Below are 19,640 nucleotides of genomic sequence, written 5' to 3' on the forward strand. Positions count from 1 at the left end.
CAGAGACACAAAAACTTTTGTCAGCAAACATAAAAGCGGCAAAAGTTATAGTGACAGAATCCCACCTACCAGCACTCCTGCCACAACTGCCAGTGCATTCAGCATCACCTGTGTCAAAAAGCTATGTTCCTTAATGGTTTATGCGTACAAAAAAATTCAGGAGACGTTAAAAGGTCAGGTCCTGACAGTAAGGAAATCTGGTGACCAGAAGACAATTATATGTTTCCTTAGTAGACACAAGGAGCTATATTTAATGCTTGGCGGACTCAGCCATGTGGAGTAAATGGTAGGGGGTCCCACAATAAAAATAAACTGGTTTTGGTCAGAAAATGCAGAAAGAATGAGACCTCCAGAAATGGATGTAAATCCAGAGGATTAGATAGGTCATGATGTCATGTTAGTAATATAAGATTGGGCAGACTATAAGTAGATTCAGACAGGTGTTATAAAGAGGAGTCAGAGTTGTTTTCCGATAGTTTAATTTGTTTTGTAGATGTTGGTAAAAGGCAAGTAGAAGTTTAGGAGAAATATAAAAAAAGGCTGACCCTGTTTATACTTGACGTATGAAGACAAACTTCTGTTGTTAGAGGACCCCCTTCAGCTTTGCTGTGGGGTCGATGCTTTTCTTGATCCTTTAGCAGGGACCTGTGAGGTTTTTTAGGCTGCAATCAAATTGAGGTCCATGCCGCTTTAGTGCTAGTGGAGTGCTAACTAACGCTTTCACTAGAGTGCTAATTGTGCTAGCGGTAAGCCTTTTGCACGAGTCGGGTTGCGCTGATATTGCAAGTTGAAAGTTAAAAATGATTGTTCTAGCACAAACCTGACTCGTGCAAATGACCTACTGCTAACGCGATCACCTGGAGCAAAAAAAGTTAAATAAAAAAACACCCTACTCGTGCGCTAAGCTAAACCAGCCCTACTCTAATAACCCCTAAACTGCCACATGCCCACCGCCAAGTCCCTCCTACACTATTAACCCCTAAACCCCCATCCCCCCACATCTCAAAGTACCTAAATATACTACTAACCCTTAACCGCCATCCTCCCACACCACAATCACTAAATGAAACTATTCACCCCTAAACTGCTATCCCCCCACATCGCAACCACTAAACTATTAACCCCTAAACCTCCATCCCCACACATCGTAAAATACTTAAATATACTAAGCCCTAAACCGCAACCCTCCCACATCGCAAACTAATAAACTAACATCTAAACCCCCTAACTTAACACTCCCTAACTTAACCCAAATTAAAATAACCCTACATTTACAAAAAGAGCCTAGCTACCTAAAAAAACTAACTGTACAATTAAATAAAAACCTAATCTTACCTTTTAAAAAATTACTTTTTTAACATTACAAAAAAACCTAACATTTACAACAGCAAAAACTTAACATTACAAAATAAAAACCCAAAAAACCTAACATTATAAAAAAAAAAAAAAAAAACCTAACATTACAAAAAAAACCTAACAGTACAGAAAAAAAAACCTAACATTACAATAAATAAAAAAAGTCTAACATTACAGAAAATCAAAAAGTAATTACCCCCCAAAATTAAAAAATGTAATCCTATTCTAATACTGAAAAAAGAAAACACCCCCAAAATAAAAAAAACCCTGTTCTAAAACTAAACTACCAATAGCCCTTAAAAGAGTCTTTTGTAGGGCTTTTACCTAAAGCGATCAAGCTCTTTTTAAAAAACAAACATTTACCCCTCTAATATTACACCCCCACCGCTTAAAATAAAAAAAGAATTAGTATAGGTTATCAGAATAGGCATAACTGTGTTTTTTTATTTTTGGTAGTGTTGTCTTATTTTCTGTAATGTTAGTTTTGGTAAATTTAGAGTGTTATTTTTTGTAACTTAGGTTTTTTTTAGATTAGAGGTGGGGTGTTAGGAGTTAGGTTGTTAAGTAGTGTAGGGGTAGTTTGTGATGGGGCGGGGGGAGGGTTAACAGGTTTAGGGGGTTTATTGTGTTGGGGAGTTATGGCGGTATAGGGGTTAATAGGTTAGGGGATGATTAGGTCTTTAGGTTATTTTAGATTAAGGGTTAATAGTGTAGCTTGCACTGGGGGTGAGGTTGTGTAAGGAGTTAGTAGTTTATGTTAACATTGCATTTAAAATTATATGCATTGTCATGTATAATGCATATTATTTTAAGTATTGTATATAATCTAATATGTAGCTATTTTGTCTTGTTTATTTTATGATGTTAAACATATATATATATATTAATAATATATATATATATATATTAAATTATATATTTAAGTTTAGAAAATTTAAACGAACAAGCCAGAATAACTACATATAAAATTATATACAATACAATACATGACAATGCATATCATTTTAACATTGTATATAAATGTAGCGACATAGCTCCTATAGTTATAATAGGGAGTTTTTTTTTTGTATACTTTATTAGTCAGGTAGATTGCAAACATTATGTAGGTGTAGGTGTTCTGTGGGAGTTAGTTGGGCATTTCAGAGGAGGGTAGCTAACACATTAGGTTTATGCAGTAATTAGGGAGTTAGCCGGGCATTCCAGGGGGAGTATATCTAGAGTATGATGTAGGTGTAGGCATTCTATGGGAGTTAGCCAGGCATTCCAGAGGTTGGGATACATCGCCAGTAGTGCAATATATTCCAGTCTTTCATGTATAGCTTGCGAGTAGAGTGTCAGCCATGTCTGTCTCACCACCTTTTCAGTAGTGAGGCTTTACAGTGTGAGGCAGTTAGTGAAGATGTAGTTACAATTAGGTCACAGGCATTATTTGAAGTGCTCTGACACGGCGACACAGAAAGCGTGTTTGGTTTCAGTGAGCACACTGTCTGCCCTTTCCAGTCAAACACCTTGTCATATACCTTTTAAAGTGGAAAATACAAAAGCAAGGTTGCGCCTATTTAATTTTAACCTGAGTGACCAGGCTAAACTAAATGTCTAAAAGTGAAATTACAGCACTAAACTGAACTAAAATGTGAATGTATATTTTTTTTTTTGTTTAGAATAATACTTGAAGAGAGATAAGGATAGGACTTATAAATATGGTTTATTGAATATTCTTATGAGAAAATAAATAATCCTTTAATGAATAATATATTATAAAAACACTATATTAAAAGCAATGTATCATATATAATCAAATTTCTGGAATAAAACAGGAAAAGATGGATAGAAATAAAAAATAAAGAATATATAAAAAGTTTATCTAAGAGTTGATTGGCCAATCAAATTAAAGTGTTATATAAAATGTATTTTTTAATAAATTGGACACATTGCATCAGTAACCTAAGGGAACCATTCGAGCAATATATGCAATAAATCAAAAAGACATATATATAGATAAATTGTGTAATAAATAAATAAATAAATAATGTGTATGTGGTTATTCAAATATTCACCTTTGATATAAAACCATCTGTTTGACAAAAACAGTTATAGTTAATATAAAAGAATAGATTGTTTGTATTGTGTATACATATATTTGTCAAATAATCAATTCCTTGTGTCTATTAGCATATGCTTATTGTCCACTTTTGGCAGGATAAGGCAAAAAATTACTTTTCCAAAAAAAATTGTCCAGATATGATGAGATGTTCAGCAAATACCGGTATAAGCTTAGTCTTTAAACATAATCCTTTGTTAGGGTAAAGATTTATGGCAAGTCTTACTTTCAAATTTGTAGAAGGGAAACGTTATCCTAGGTTCTTGTAGATGTTTTGAAAACAACCGCTCCTTTGTTAAGTAGCGTTTTTTACTCACGCTAGCGTTGGTTGTTTCAGAGCCCAGGCCGGTCCATCACATGCAGTCTTCCATCACTTCCTGTTTAGCAGTGACTCGGTATCATCAAGATGGATGTCCACAGACTCGTGTGTCCTGAAGAATTTGGAAAAGTTTTGAACGCTACGCGTTTCAGCTATCACTACAGCCTTTCTCAAGCAAATTAATTCATAGCCTTATCTGTCCTGCTTATATAAACCAAAGTGTGACAATTTAATTGAATAATTACGATTCTAATAAACATTGGTTTAAATTATTCAATCGTAAATTGATTATCTGAAAACTAGTTTTGAGCTTGTGAGGTCGCATTTACTCTTTATTGTAATACATTAGCAAGTTAATGCAGGCACAGTATTTTAACAACACATGCAAGCTAATGTTAGAGCGCCACTTGTAATCTAGCCCATAATATTTCAGTAGAGATGTGCATTCATGCTTCAGACAAATGTAAATACGCCCACATTTTGCAGATCCGACAAGTAGTTTGATATACAAACAGCTGAATACATTATTGGATGTAACGGACAAAAAACGATGAAATCAATTTGTTCATTTGTTTATGCAGTTTGGCGCCACAAAAATGTGCAGGAATGGGGGGAAGGAATTATATTGTTTGGTTAATAAGCTCCTTTGTCTATCGTCCCCTGTCCAAGCCTGCCATATTGTTACTAATGACTGGAGTTAGGGACAGCCTGACAGGCAGTAACTGCAGGGTTTTAGTCATTATGGAGGTCTATGTTCTTATAACAATGAAACAGTTTCTTTTAATTATTTTTAATTCTATAATGTTGTCATGCCGCACCACACTAGCCATTGATAGGGGCGTGGCATCTCCTTTCCTGCTCGTTGCCAGAGGCTGTGTCGGGTCCGGATGCGTGCGGCGCTGACATCACCGCCACACGCTCCTCTCTCCCTGATGCCAGTCCGGATGCCTGTGGCGCGAATCCTGCGCCTATGTAAGTCCTGTCACAGCGATCTATCACTGCCCAAGTATAGGTGTTACTTTGTGTGCTCCTGGGTGTGATAGATTGGTGCTTCATTTATCCTATTCATGTACGAACCCTGCTTGTCTGACTACTCTTCCTGTTTAACCCCTAAATTGCTAGATTGATTACTGCTGCTGAACTCTGCTTGTCTGACTACTCTGCCTGTTTAACCCCTAAATTGCTGGATTGATTACTGCTGCTGAACTCTTCTTGTCTGACTACTCTGCTTATTAACCCCTGTTGTTCTGGATTGCCTCTTTGTTGCCGAACCCTGCCTGCCTGACCATTCTAGTGGTGTGCCCTTGGATTGCTTTACCATTGCCAAACCCTGCCTGCCTGACCATTCTAGTGGTTTGCCCTTGGATTGCTTTACTGTTGCCAAGCCCTGCCTGCCTGACCATTCTAATAATTTGCCCTTGGATTGCTTTACTGTTGCCAAGCCCTGCCTATCTGACCATTCTAGTGATTTGCCTTGCACTGCTCTGCTGTTGCCACTGGGGACTGTCCTGCCTGTGGTGAGTGCCGCCTTCCTCATCTTACTAACTTTCTCTGCTCTTGGATATACAATATCATTCTGGCTCGACGCCGGGATAACAAGAATACTGGCCGAGTTTGGTCTGATAGAGGAGTATCCCACGAGCATTACATTATACTTGAGCCATGGAGCCAGATGAGGTGGCACGAGCTGTTTATCTTCAGGGACAGATGTTGGGAACCCATACCACACAATTGCAGAATAGGGATTCCAAGCTAGAGGCTATTACCGCTATTACAGCTCAACTCTCCTTACTAGTTACAGCGAGGAATACCACTCCTGTTGTCTCACCTCTAGTCCCTACTCCTAGTACTGCAACTTCTTCCTCTGCTTCTGGAAGTATACCCCGTATACCTTTGCCTGACAAGTATGAAGGTACAAGTATGCATGGGTTTCCTTAACAAATGCAGGCTGCACTTCCACAATGATCCTCATACCTTTCAGTCTCACCAGTCAAGGGTCACCTTTATAATTTCCTTACAGAAAGACAAGGCCCTAGCCTGGGTCTCTCCCCTTTTGGAACAGAACACGCCACTCCTGCATGATCCTGATGATTTTATTTTGATTTTCTGTGTTTAGGACTTCTGGCCATAACTCTGCTGCAGAATTTTCTCTCCTGGACATCCACCAGGGCAATAGAACTGTGGCACAATTTGCCATCAAGTTTCGCACCTTGGCACTTGAAACCACTTGGGATGGCAGTGCTCTCAAGGCAGCCTTTAGGAGGGGTCTGCATGGACGCATCAAAGATGAACTCTCTTATCATGATATTCCTTCTTCTTTGGATGACTTTATAATGCTTTGTATCAGTCTGGACTCTCGCTTTCAGGAGAGACTAGCCGAGAGAGACAGAACAAGGAGGGTTCTTCCCTCCTGTCCTCCTATTCGTCCGGTTTCTGCAGTATCCTCTACCCCATCAGCAGCTCCAGTTACCTCAGTGGAGGAACCCATGGATCTCTCCTCCTTCAAACCTTCAGAGTCTGAAAGACAGAGAAGAAGAAGATTGAGACTATGCTTTTATTGTGGATCCAACACCCAACTAAAGGACTGTGACATTTGGCTGAGAAAAGCCAATGCTTAGAGGATAACACAGGGGTACCTCTAAGCATGATCTCTACTAAATCCCCTCACTCCTCTCGGATCCTGGTACCTGTTGCCCTTACCTTCCTTCAGAATACTGTCCACACTCAAGCCTTCATTTATTCAGGAGCAGCTGAAAACTTCCTGGACTACCGTTTCATGATTCAAGCTGGTTTACCTCTTTTGCAGAAAAGACATTGTCTCAAAACAACTACTCTGGATGGCACCCCCCTTGGTTCAGGGTTGATCCATTTTGAGTCAGCAACCCTGACCCTGACTGTGGGAGTCCTTCATACCGAACAGCTGCAGTTCGAGTTCATTCATTCCCCAGCACAACCTGTCATCCTTGGTCTTTCTTGGCTTCGGGTACACAATCCACAGTTCGACTGGGCTGAGGGACAACTGGCCTCCTGGGGTACCTCCTGTTTCCACTCCTGCCTTGCTAAAGTCACTCCTCTGCTTCGCATCCCCATAGCCAGTATACAGACTCCTCCAAACCTTCCTTCAGTATATGCAGACTTTGCAGATGTATTTGAGAAAAAAGCAGCCGATGTGCTGCCAAACCACCGTCCTTATGACTGCAAGATCAACCTCTTTCCTGGAGCCCCACTTCCTAAAGGCAGGACTTATCCACTCACCAAAGCTGAAACCAAATCCATGGAGGAGTACGTCCAAGAGAACCTAGCTAATGGTTACATTCGCCCTTCCTCCTCTCCTGCTGGGGCAGGCTTCTTTTTCGTCAGTAAGAAGGATGGTGGGCTAAGAACCTGCATCTACTACAGGGCACTGAACAACATAACTATCAAGAATCGCTATCCTATTCCATTGATCACCGAATTGTATGACTCACTCCAGGATGCTTGCTTTTTCACAAAATTGGACTTACGTGGGGCATATAATCTGATTCATATCTTTCCAGGCCACGAATGTAAGACTGCCTTCAACACAAGACCTGGGCATTACGATGCCCTTTGGGCTGTGTAACGCCCCTACAGTCTTTCAGGGATTTGTCAACAATGTGTTCCGTGACCTCCTCAACCACATTGTCATCTTTATCTAGATGACATCCTTGTTTTCTCTTCCACTTTAGAGGAGCATCATAAACACGTGAGACAAGTTCTTCTACGTCTCAGAGACAATTCTTTGGTAGTCAAGCTAGAAAAATGTGAGTTTGATCAAGTTCAGATCCAATTCCTTGGTTATGTCATCTCGAAAGAAGGTTTTGCCATGGATCTGCTGAACTCACCGCAGTTCTAGAATGACCTCAACCTACTTCATTAAAGGAATTACAGAGGTTCTTGGGGTTCTCCAATTATTACCACAAGTTTATAAAGAACTTTTCACAAACAGTTGCTCCTCTCACTGAATTGACAAAACGGAACAAAGACTGTAAACATTGACCTCCTGAACCCATAAATGCCTTCTCTTGTCTGAAAAAGGCTTTCTGTTCTACTCCTGTGCTCCGCCATCCTGATCCTGACCTACAGTTCACTTTAGAGGTTGATGCCTCCAAGATAGGGGCTGGAGCAGTTCTAACCCAATGGGATCCTTTGACTTCCAAGTCAAACCATTTAGCCTTTATCTCTAAACACTTTACTCCTGCTGAGAGGAATTATGATGTGGGTAATCGTGAACTCATAGCCATTAAGATGGCGTTGACTGAATGGCGTCATTAGTTAGAGGGCACCGCCAATCCCATTCAGATTCTCACTGACCACAAGAATCTGACTTACCTAGAGTCTGCTCATTGAGTCAATCCTTGACAGGCCAGGTGGGCCTTGTTCTTTTCCCGTTTTAACCTTGTGGTCTCTTACCTTCCTGGGACCAAGAACAAGAATGCGGACGCCCTTTCCCTTCAGTTCCCTCACTCACTTGACTCATCTGAAGCTCCTATTGAACACATCATACATCCCTCCTGTGTGGTTGCTCAACTAAATACACCCTTCTGCAAAGATTGCAACGTGCCCAGTCTAGTAAACCACCTGGAGCCCCGTGGCCTCCAATATCCTCTTTGTACCTCTGAACCTACGCACCCCTGTACTATCCTGGGCTCATGATATTAAATTCTCAGGACATCCTGGTTTGACTAGGACTTTAAAGCGTCTTTCCCAACATGTATGGTGGCCTACTATGAAGTCTAACGCTCAGCATTATGTGAAAGCCTGCACACCTTGTGCTGCCAACAAAACTCCTCAATCCTTGCCTCCTGATTTGCTTCAACCATTGTCCATTCCCAAACAACCATAGACACACATAACAATGAATTTCATTGTGGACCTTCCTCCTTCTGGCCACCATACAGTTGTCTGAGTTGTGGTGGATTGCTTTTCCAGACTAGCTCATTTTGTACCCCTGACCAAACTGCCTTCTGCCCAGGAATTGTCGTCTCTTTTTCTCTTGCATGTGGTACGACTTCATGGCATTTCTGTGAATATTGTTTCCGACAGATGTCCACAGTTCATCTCTACCTTTTGGAGAGCCTTTTGTAAGTTGCTTGTAACCACTGTTTCCTTGTTTTCTGGCTACCACCCTCAGACCAGTGCACTAACTGAGAGAGTAAACCAGGATCTTGAAGCCTACCTTAGAGCCTTTGTCAACACTCGCCATACCAACTTGTTACCCCTTTCTGAGCTGGCAAGAAACACTCATTGGCACTCTTCTCTTAGATGTTCTCCATTTCAAGCCACAGCAGGGTATCAACCTTGTGTCTTCCCTCTTTCTGCTCAGTCCACTGGGGTTCCTGCTGCAGACCGACACGTCACTCATTGGCAACGTATTCACTCTCAGCTACATTCATCTGCCTCTAGATATAAGACGTTTGCTGATCATCATAGAGCTTCTGTACGTGCCATCCCAGTGGGTGAACGTGTTTGGATCTCTACTCGACATATCCATCTACGTCAACCCTGTCAAAAATTGGGGCCTAGGTTTATCGGCCCTTACAATGTCCTGAAAAGACTGTCTCCTGTTGCCTACAAAGAAGCCTTGCCCAAAACCCTGTGCTTACACCCAGTCTTCCACATCTCACTACTCAAGCCTTACATCAAGAATAGATATACCCGTCTCCAAGCTCCTCCTACTCCGCTCCTGGTCAATGGTGACCCTGAATATGAGGTAGCTAAGATCCTGGACTCCAGATACAGGCGACAACAACAGCAGTATCTGATACATTGGAAGGGTTACTCTGTGGCAGACCGTTCCTGTGTTCCTGCCCGTGATGTGCATCCTTGGTCTCTAGATTCCGGAGGGAACCCTTGAGAAGGTGGCTATGTCACGCCGCGGCACTCTAGCCGTTAGTTAGCTAGTGGCACGGCGTCTCCTTCCCTGCTCGTTGCTAGAGGTTGTGTTGGGTCCGGATGCGTGTAGCGCTGACATCATCGTCGCACGCTCCTCTCTCCCTGATGCCAGTCCGGATGACTGTGGTGCGAATCCTGCACTTATGTAAGTCATGTCACAACGATCTATCACTGCCCAAGTATAGGTGTTACTTTGTGTGCTCCTGGGTGTAATAGATTGTTGCTTCAATTAGCCTATTCATGTATGAACCCTGCCTGTCTGACTACTTTGCCTGTTTAACTCCTAAATTGCTGGATTGATTACTGCTGCTGAACTCTGCTTGTCTGACTACTCTGCTTATAAACCCCTGTTGTTCCGGATTGCCTCTTCTTAACCCTGCCTGCCTGACCATTCTAGTGGTGTGCCCTTGGACTGCTTTACCATTGCCAAACCCTGCCTGCCTGACCATTCTAGTGGTTTGCCCTTGGACTGCTTTACTGTTGCCAAACCCTGCCTGCCTGACCATTCTAGTGATTTTCCCTTGGATTGCTTTACTGTTGCCAAGCCCTGCCTGTCTGACCATTCTAGTGATTTGTCTTGGACTGCTCTGCTGTTGCCGCTCGGGACTGTCCTGCCTGTGGTGAGTGCCGCCTTCCTCATTTTACTACGTTTTTCTGCTCTGGGATATTCCCTATCATTCCAGCTCGAAGCCAGGATAACAAGACTATTGGCCGAGTTTGGTCTGATAGAGGAGTATCCCACAAGCATTAAAAATGTAAGAGTTATGTTAATATTTATTGTCTATATTTGCTGCTCATATTGGAAACAACAGTAACAAAGCCAAATCCAATATTTGTCTGAACCGAATGCCTGAATAGACGAAATTCGGCTGATCCGAACATTTGGAAAAGTCCAAAATGAATCTTTCAGATTAACAAATTTTTCTCTTGTGAACATGTCTAATGTTCAGATGTAAATATTTTACTTCTTTCATACAGGTGATGAGAATCCATGATCCATTCCCCCTACTTACCACTAGGAGGAAGCAAAGATTCCCAAACCCCAAGAGCTCTATAAAACCTCTACCACCTCACACATACCTCAGTCTTTACACTGCCTCCGCAGGAGGTGGTTAAAGAATGAAGATGTGAGGGGCGGAGCTAGCCATGAACTGACATGGATGTTTCCTGCTGAAGCTCCACATTTGACCTGGCATTGAGGGAGATTATCGCTGGTCCAGACATGTTTGGACTGACAGAACCAAGTGAGAAGTGAGGGGAGAGAATGGGGAACAAGATTGCATATTTTTTATGCAGAAAGGAGCTGTTTTGACTGAGTTAGAGCCTTCTATCATGATGCGCCCCTGCTGTTTTGCCTGGAAACCCCATGCCAGCTATTCTTAACATCACAACTAACTGGACTATCTAATGATCAGAGCGGCCATCAGAGGGGCAGAAGAGCCAGCAGAGGTCATCAACAGGTAGACAGAGGTCATGAACATATGTTTAAGGGATAAAAAGCTGAAATAAAAGCCTTTTAAAAACGGCCCCAGCCTCAGGCCCTTAAAATCCTGTTTAGCTACAGAAGATCAAAGATTGGTGTATAGAAACCCTAACTGATGTGTTAAAAGGCTTGGCGTTTGCTGCATTTAACAACTTAATAGGCACATTTACTGGGGCCCTGCATGACTGTATCAGAAACCCAAATTTAAGCACAGCACAGATAATCTCAGCAACAGGAGGAATCTGCTTATAAACACAGAGACTGTCAGTTGATAGGGGATTATTACCTGAATCGTTTTTTGTTTTTTTTGGGGGGATAAAAAGCTGAAAGAAAAGCCTTTTAAAAACGGGCCCTGCTGAACTGCCAGGGAAACCCTGTAGCTATTAAGGCCTTGCCTAAATTTACAGCCTCAGGCCCTTACAACCCTGTTTAGCTACAGAAGATCAAAGGCTGGTGTATAGAAACCCTAACTGATGTGTTAAAAGGCTTGGTGTTTGCTGCATTTAACAACTTAATAAGCACACTTACTGGGCCCCTGCATGACTGTATCAGAAACCCCAATTTAAGCACAGCACAGATAATCTCAGCAACAGGAGGAATCTGCTTATAAACACAGAGACTGTCATTTGATAGGGGATTATTACCTGAATCGTTTTTTTTTTTTTTTTTTTTTTTGCATTCATCTCATTGCAATTTAAAGTCTGCAACATCATATGCATATGCTCTGACTGAACTACACCCCTCTCTCAGGGCCGGCGTTTGTGTATAGGCAGCATAGGCACCCGCCTTAGGGCGCCTCCAGCAGTGGGGCGCCGGATCTGCCTGGCTGCCGGCATCAACTCAGTTGCTACTTGCTTGGGTATTTAAATATTTTAATGTCCCTGTCCAGTAAGTGAGTGACAGTCCCACACACTTCAGGGGGAGAGCGACAGGGTGGCGAAGTGTGTGGGTTTGGGCACCCTGGCCCGGGCCACTGGCAGTGTCTGTGTGGGCAGCCGCAGTTCAGTCTGAGCAGCTCGCTCACTTGAATGACTTGTGCTGCTGCGCATCATATTACAGCCGCCGCCGGCCCCCTATATGACTCACTGACTGAGACAACTAGAGATTGTCTGTCAGTGATGTCACAGCTGGAGACGGTGCACACGCGGGCAGGCAATAGAGATGTGAGAGGGTTTGCAATATATACACAGCTGCAAGGCCCGTCCGAGACCTCCTTGCTGGGGGTGCCTGTGTAACTCGATGCATGCTAGTAAGGCTCCCAGTATATTGTCCTCTCTTGTTTATGACAGCCTCCACCGACTGGCCCAGCCTAGATTTAGCAGATCATGTTATCCCGGTAAGTCCTTTGCAAGTACAACAGTTCTCTGTGTGCCCCCATTCATTTCCTGAGAACTGCATTGAGCAATGAGCAGCTGAGGGAGAGCCTGTATGTGTGTGTGAGAAAGGCACAGACAGGGGATTCTCTATAAGGCACAAGAAACCCTCTGCTCTGCAGCTTCTATCAGGTCTGTGATTATTCCATTTCTTATAAACACATTTACTACGTGATTTACCCCTGCCCATCTCTGTGTTGTTATTATTTGACATACCTATATTAGTATTACTATTATTATTTTACCAATGGTACATGTTTATACGTTATATTGTGGAATAAGTTTTATTTCTAGAATATTTATTTAATGGTCTGGTAAGAATTCTTTTGATTTGGATCATTCTTGCACTGTGTTAAGATTGCATCACATTGAATGCAGTAGTTTTCTTGCGCCAAATTGTTTAAGTCCGCATTCTTTTGGTACTTTATATTTTATAATGATTGTTTAATTTGTGGAGGGAGGTTGTGCAATGCAAGGAAAGAAAGCAATATTTAAAGTGTAGATGTCCTGCCTGTCATCATTGTCTGCATGGTAATGATGTGTAACTGTCACTTGCATCAGCATTCGTGGCTCATAAACGTTTTCGGAGGGCTGGCCTATGGCTGTAATTTTCAATTAAGGTGGACCCAGCCTGAGTTGACAGGGGAGAAGTTTGCATGTTGATTTGCAATATTTGTTTAATGGGATTGCTGAATCTTGACCTCTCTTGACATAAGCTTTATTGTCTGTGGCTAAGTTTATATATATATATATATATATATATATATATACACAGTATGTGTGTGTATATGTGTTTGTCGGGTTTTTTTTATGGTGTCGTGAGGATTGGGGGGGGGGGGGGCGTCAAAATGCACTTTCGCCTGTCTAGACAAAAATCCTTGCACCGGCCCTGCCCTCTCTCTATAACCTGGTATAGCTACTGTTTATCTGCATCACACTATGGCATCCAGAAGAGTCCCCAGGGTGGACAAGGTTACAAAGCCACATGCTACCTCTACTTCAAAGATGAACACATTCTTTAAAGCTATACACTCTCCAACTGTGGAGGAAGATGATAATTCACAAATGTCTCAAGAAGAGCAACAAGATCCAATTCCTCCTGACAGAGAATCACCTATAACTAAAGCTGACCTTAAGGATCTCCCGACCAAAGCAGACCTCTCCTCTTTTTTTCAAAAGGTCAGTAAGATGCTGAAAGAGGGTTTAACAGAAATAAAGAAATAAGTTGCGGATCTGGGAGGCAGAGTGGCCTATTTGGAAGAATTAGAGGAAGAGACTACATCCAACATGGACCTAATCAACAGGAAAATTGAGACCCAGGAATCACAAATTGAATATCTCCAATCCAAGCTAGAAGACCTCGACAACAGGGGTAGGAGACAAAATCTACGCATTCGGGGTATCTCTGAAAAAGTCACGAGCGACACACTCTCCCCTTACATCAACAAAACATCTTCAAACAACTACTGAATAATGAGCAGCTACCTGATGTAGCGATTGACAGGGCGCACAGAGCTTTAAGACCCAAGCCACGGGATGGAGAACCTCCAAGGGATATAATCCTGAGGTTTCACAGATACACCGATAAAGAAGCAATATTAAATGCTACAAGAAAACAACAATCCTTCACTTTGAATGGTGACACGCTTCAATTTTACACAGACCTCAACCCTATCACCTTACAAAACCACAAAGAAATAAGATTCCTCACGCTGAGAGATCTGAGAGATCACGGTCTACCCTACAAATGCGGATTCCCCTTCAGTTTGAGAGTACTGAAAAACAACAAACTTGCAACATACAGGACACTAGAAGATCTGGACCACTTTTGCCAAACACTGGGCATACCAAAACCTACCATCCCTTAATTGGAACCTTCGGATATCTCTGACTCACAAAGAAATTCAGCACCGCCAAAACCTCAATGTCCTCAATGGACTAAATCGGCAAAGAAAAGATCTAGAGATGACGCATCAAAACATCGGAAAGGGCCAGCAGATCTAGACCCGAGTTGAGGGATCTTTAGACTATCTATACAGTTCCTCTGGCAGTGAAGGCCTGGCCGGCTGGTAAAGATACTTGAGACATTCCTGAGATTAGCCTTAAGCATGATTATTATTGTGGTCTTACTTTGGTGCTATGTTTCATTTGCTCCTGAGATAGATTGTTTATGCTTCTCTCTCCCCTTTTCTCCCCTTTAACACTGTTTCTCTCCTTCACAGGTGCCTTTCAACCTCGTTAGGTTGAACTAATTCCCCTATGAACCCCAATATTACTTGGGAAGGTTTAACAGGGAATTTTTGTTATGAAATGTTTTTTGTTTTCAGGTTTATTGTTTGGTTGTATTGTTTATTGTTTTGTTGTTTATGCCGAAATAATGATACTTTTGTATTGCTTACTTCTGATCCAGGACTAAGAGATGTTTTTGTATACACGTATAAGAGAGTTCCTCCCATCCACTATTTAACCACAGGCAGGGGTGGGCCGGATCAACACTTCATTGGTGCCGTTTTCTTTGACACTGCGATGGCTGAGTATAGACGCTACATGACTGGGCAACTCCTCCGACGTAAGGTAATGACATTTATCCCACAACACCGACGCAGGTACACAAATTAAGGAAATTAAACTAATCTCTCAAAACTGTAAGGGCCTAAATTCCCCAACTAAAAGATCCATAGCGCTTAATTGGGGGAGAAAAGAAAAAGCTAACATTATTTTTGTTCAAGAAACCCATTTTGTCACCAACAAAGAACCTACATTCAAATCTAGAGACTTCCCCACGTTGTACCTTCACTCTAACACAGAGAAAAAGAATGGGGTGGGAATATTATTCAATAAAAATACACACTTCCAGCTGTTGGAGAAATTGGTGGATAGAGAAGGTCGCTATATAATACTAGTGGGTATGTTGTTTAATAGACCAATTACCCTGGCTAACGTATATGCACCCAACACAGGCAAGCACACTTTTTGACGACAGTCAGTAACAAACCCCATCCCACAGCACGCAACTATTCATTTTATTCTAATCCAGCCAAATCATACTCACGCATAGACTATTGGTTTATTAACCATAGTAATATGCCATTAGTTACAGACGCTGATATTTCTCCAATAACATGGTCTGACCACTCCTCAATATCGTTGACTCTGACCTGGCCCTCGGTTCTAATACACCCGTTTCACTGGAGACTGGATGAGGCTATGCTACATGACCCACTAGTCATACAACAAACCCAGGAAGCTTTGACAGAGTACTTTCAGCTAAACTGCAACTCCACGACGTACACTCCAATGACTTGGTTCGCACATAAGGCTGTTCTCAGGGGGTTGTTGCTGAAACAGAAAGCTATTAAAAAGTGTTCTTCACTAGCACAATACAAAACACTACTACAGAAAGTACAAACTGACGAAAATTCACATAAAAGTGATCCCCAGAGACAGGATCTTTTGCAGGCGCTAGCCACATCACGATCCCAGCTACAAAACTACTTACATAAGGAGGCATGCGTAAAGGCTCTATATCTTAGGAAGATATACTTCCATGGAGGTAACAAATCTGGTACCCTGCTTGCTAGGGCCTTAAAGCGTAAAACATTACACAACTACATTCTCAATATAACAGCAGATGATGGCTCGGAAATGTCGGACTCAAATCTGATAGCTAAATCATTCATGACCTACTATGGGAATCTTTACAATCTCCCCTGTAGTGAACGGGTAACGCAAGCAGAATTATTAGACACTTATATTCAAAGTGCAGATTTGAGTAAGATTCAAAGAGAGGACAAAGAGAGCTTAGATGAACCGATCAAACTACATGAAATACTGAAAGTTATTAATGACCTTCCATCACATAAAAGTCCTGGACCAGACGGGTTTTCAAACAAATATTACAAAACATATAAGGATATCTTAGCGCCACAGATTATCCACTCTGATCAGGCTGGCTTTGTGCCTGGTCGAGAGGCCAGGGATAACACCATCAGATCACTTCAATTAATAGATCACGCTAAACATACAAAAACGGATATGGTGGTTATTTCCACAGACGCTGAGAAAGCGTTTGATCGCCTAAACTGGGATTTTTTATTTGCTACACTTAGGGAGGTGGGTCTGGGGGAGGGTATGCTTCATAGAATTCAGAGCCTTTATCATGCACTATCAGCAAGGGTTAGAGTAAATAATATGATTTCCGATCCCTTCTTTATCCACAATGGCACAAGGCAGGGTTGTCCGCTTTCCCCTATCTTATTCATAATCAGCATGGAAGTCTTAGCACAGAAAATAAGAAATAATCCGCTGGTTTCCGGCATTAAAGTAGGCCCTTTAGATTGTAAACTCTCGCTATACGCAGACAATGTCCTTTTCACGTTATTGTTAAGATTACTGCAGCTTTTACTGTATCTTTGCACTAACCTTGTCTCATAATTATATGTTAGAAGTGCTGCAGCTTTAAGCTCAGCTCACCACACCCTCTGGGTGTGTCTGGGTCTCTGTGACATCATCAGAAGCCATGTTAGTTTTAATGAAGAACCTGTTACTAGTGAATAAAAGTTATCTAAAGTTCCTGCTGCAGAGTCTTCATGATATGTGCAAGAGACATCAGACACAAGGTAACAGCACACAACTGAATGTTCTAATCCTGACTACACAGAGAACATAACAGCTGGCGACGAGGATCTGTGGTCTGACCCTATAATGGCACCTTACCTGTGTTTGCACCAGACACAGACAGATGGGACACATGGGTTGAACAGTTTGAGCTATATTGTACAGCAAATAACATAGGAGCTGATAAGCAAGTGGCTGTGTTTCTGACAACTATAGGCTCAGCAGCTTACACTACATTAAGGGACATTCTCTCACCAGATAAACCTAATGCTAAACCTCTGTCTGACCTGATCTGCCTGTTATCTGACCACTACCTACCTAAGCCTCTAGAGATAGCAGAACGCTTTAAGTTTTACACACGCAAGCAATTGCAGCATGAGGACATTAAAACTTATGTGATCAGTCTAAAGAAACTAACAAGTAGCTGCAGATTTGGGGATTATTTAAACACTGCTTTATGTGATATGTTTGTTATTGGACTCATGGACTGTACAGTACAAAAGAGACTATTAGCAGAGGATGATTTAACACTAAAGCGTGCTATAGAGATAGCTACAGTCATGGAACTTGCTACTAAAGATGCACAAATGCTCCAGGCCCCAGCACAGGCAGTTTGTGATAAGGAAAAATATGTTTTTCATACAAGTATGCACCTAAATAAACAGTATCCAGCTAGACAAGGGTCACAGACAGCCTGTTACAGATGTGGTGACACAAATCACACAGCAAATACCTGCAGGTTTAGGAACAGCACCTGCTATGGGTGTGGGAAGATTGGTCATACAAAGAGAGTGTGCAGAAGTTCCTTAGGCAGAGATAAAAGTAAGAAAGGCAGCAAGTCACGTGCAGCTTTTCATGTGCAAGTAGATACACCACACACTGATTCAGAGGAAGACAAACCATTATACACATTACAGATCTACAGCCTTGAAAATAAAATTCCAGAACTGCAAGCAAAGGTGAATATAGATGGTAGACCTCTCATTATGGAAGTTGATACAGGAGCAGCAGTCTCTGTTATCACAGCTGCTGATTGGAACCGCCTGGGACTAAGGCAACCAATTGTTCCAACAGCTGTCACCATGCAAACATATTCAAATGAAATAATAAAGCCTATTGGGTGTGTATCACCTACAGTGACATTTAATGGGATAACTAAAAAGCTACGCCTCTACATTTTACCTAAAAGAGGACCACCTTTGTTTGGTAGATCCTGGATCCAAGCATTGGGCATGCCAAAGTTACCACAACAGTTACCGCTTAACAAACTACTGGACCAAAGTGGCAATTCAAATTCTTCTTGGATTAATTCACTAAAGCACAAATATAAAACTGTATTTGATGGGAACCTAGGTTTAGCGAAAGACAAGCAGATTCAGCTTCACCTAAAAGAAAATGCTATTCCAAAATTTTGTAAACCAAGAGTTGTACCATTTGCACTTAAACCTAAAATTGAAGCAGAACTAGAAAGACTACGAAATCAGGGGATTATTGTTCCAGTTTCTAGCAGTGAATGGGCTTCCCCAATAGTTCCTGTCAGAAAAAAGAATGGGGACATTCGCATCTGTGGAGATTTCAGAGTGGGCCTTAACCCTCAATTACTTGTGGATCAGTATCCTTTACCACGGATTGAAGAATTGTTTAGTTCTCTGGCAGGGGGTGAAAAATTTACAAAAATTGACTTGCATCAAGCATACTTACAATTAGAGGTACATCCAGACTCCAGACACCTGTTAACTATCAACACTCACAAAGGACTTTTTCAGTATACGCGGATGGTGTTTGGCATTGCCCCAGCACCTGCAGTGTGGCAACGGATAATGGATGAGATCTTGGCAGGTATTCCACATACCCACTGTATGTTAGATGACATGCTTATCACTGGTGAAAATGATGCTGCTCATAAAGCCAATGTTGAAGCTGTTTTACAGCGCCTACAGGAATTCGGACTGAAAGTTAACATGGAAAAGTGTGAGTTCTTCTGCAAGAGTTTAGAATATTGTGCACATGTAGTGGACAAGACTGGTCTCCACACAACTGCTGAAAAAGTGAAAGCGCTGGTTCATGCTCCCACCCCTGTTAATGTATTTAAGCTACGTTCTTATTTGGGGTTGCTCAATTACTATCACAGATTTTTACCAAATTTGGCTCATTTACTATATCCACTACACCGTCTTTTAGATAGTAAAAACCAGTGGGCCTGGACTGACTTATGTACACAAGCATTTGAACGCTCTAAGCAACTTCTTCTGGAATTAAGACTCCTTGTCCACTATGACCTTAAGAAGCCTTTGGTACTAGCCTGTGATGCTTCACCATATGGTTTAGGCGCAGTACTTTCACACATTATGCCCAATGGTTCTGAACGTCCTGTGTCTTTTGCGTCCAGATCTTTAACTCCATCGGAGAGAAATTATGCCCAGATTGATCGGGAAGCTTTAGCAATAATTTGGGCTGTGAAGAAATTCCACATTTATA

Source organism: Bombina bombina, chromosome 8, assembly GCF_027579735.1.
Source record: "Bombina bombina isolate aBomBom1 chromosome 8, aBomBom1.pri, whole genome shotgun sequence".
Taxonomy (NCBI): Eukaryota; Metazoa; Chordata; class Amphibia; order Anura; family Bombinatoridae; genus Bombina; species Bombina bombina.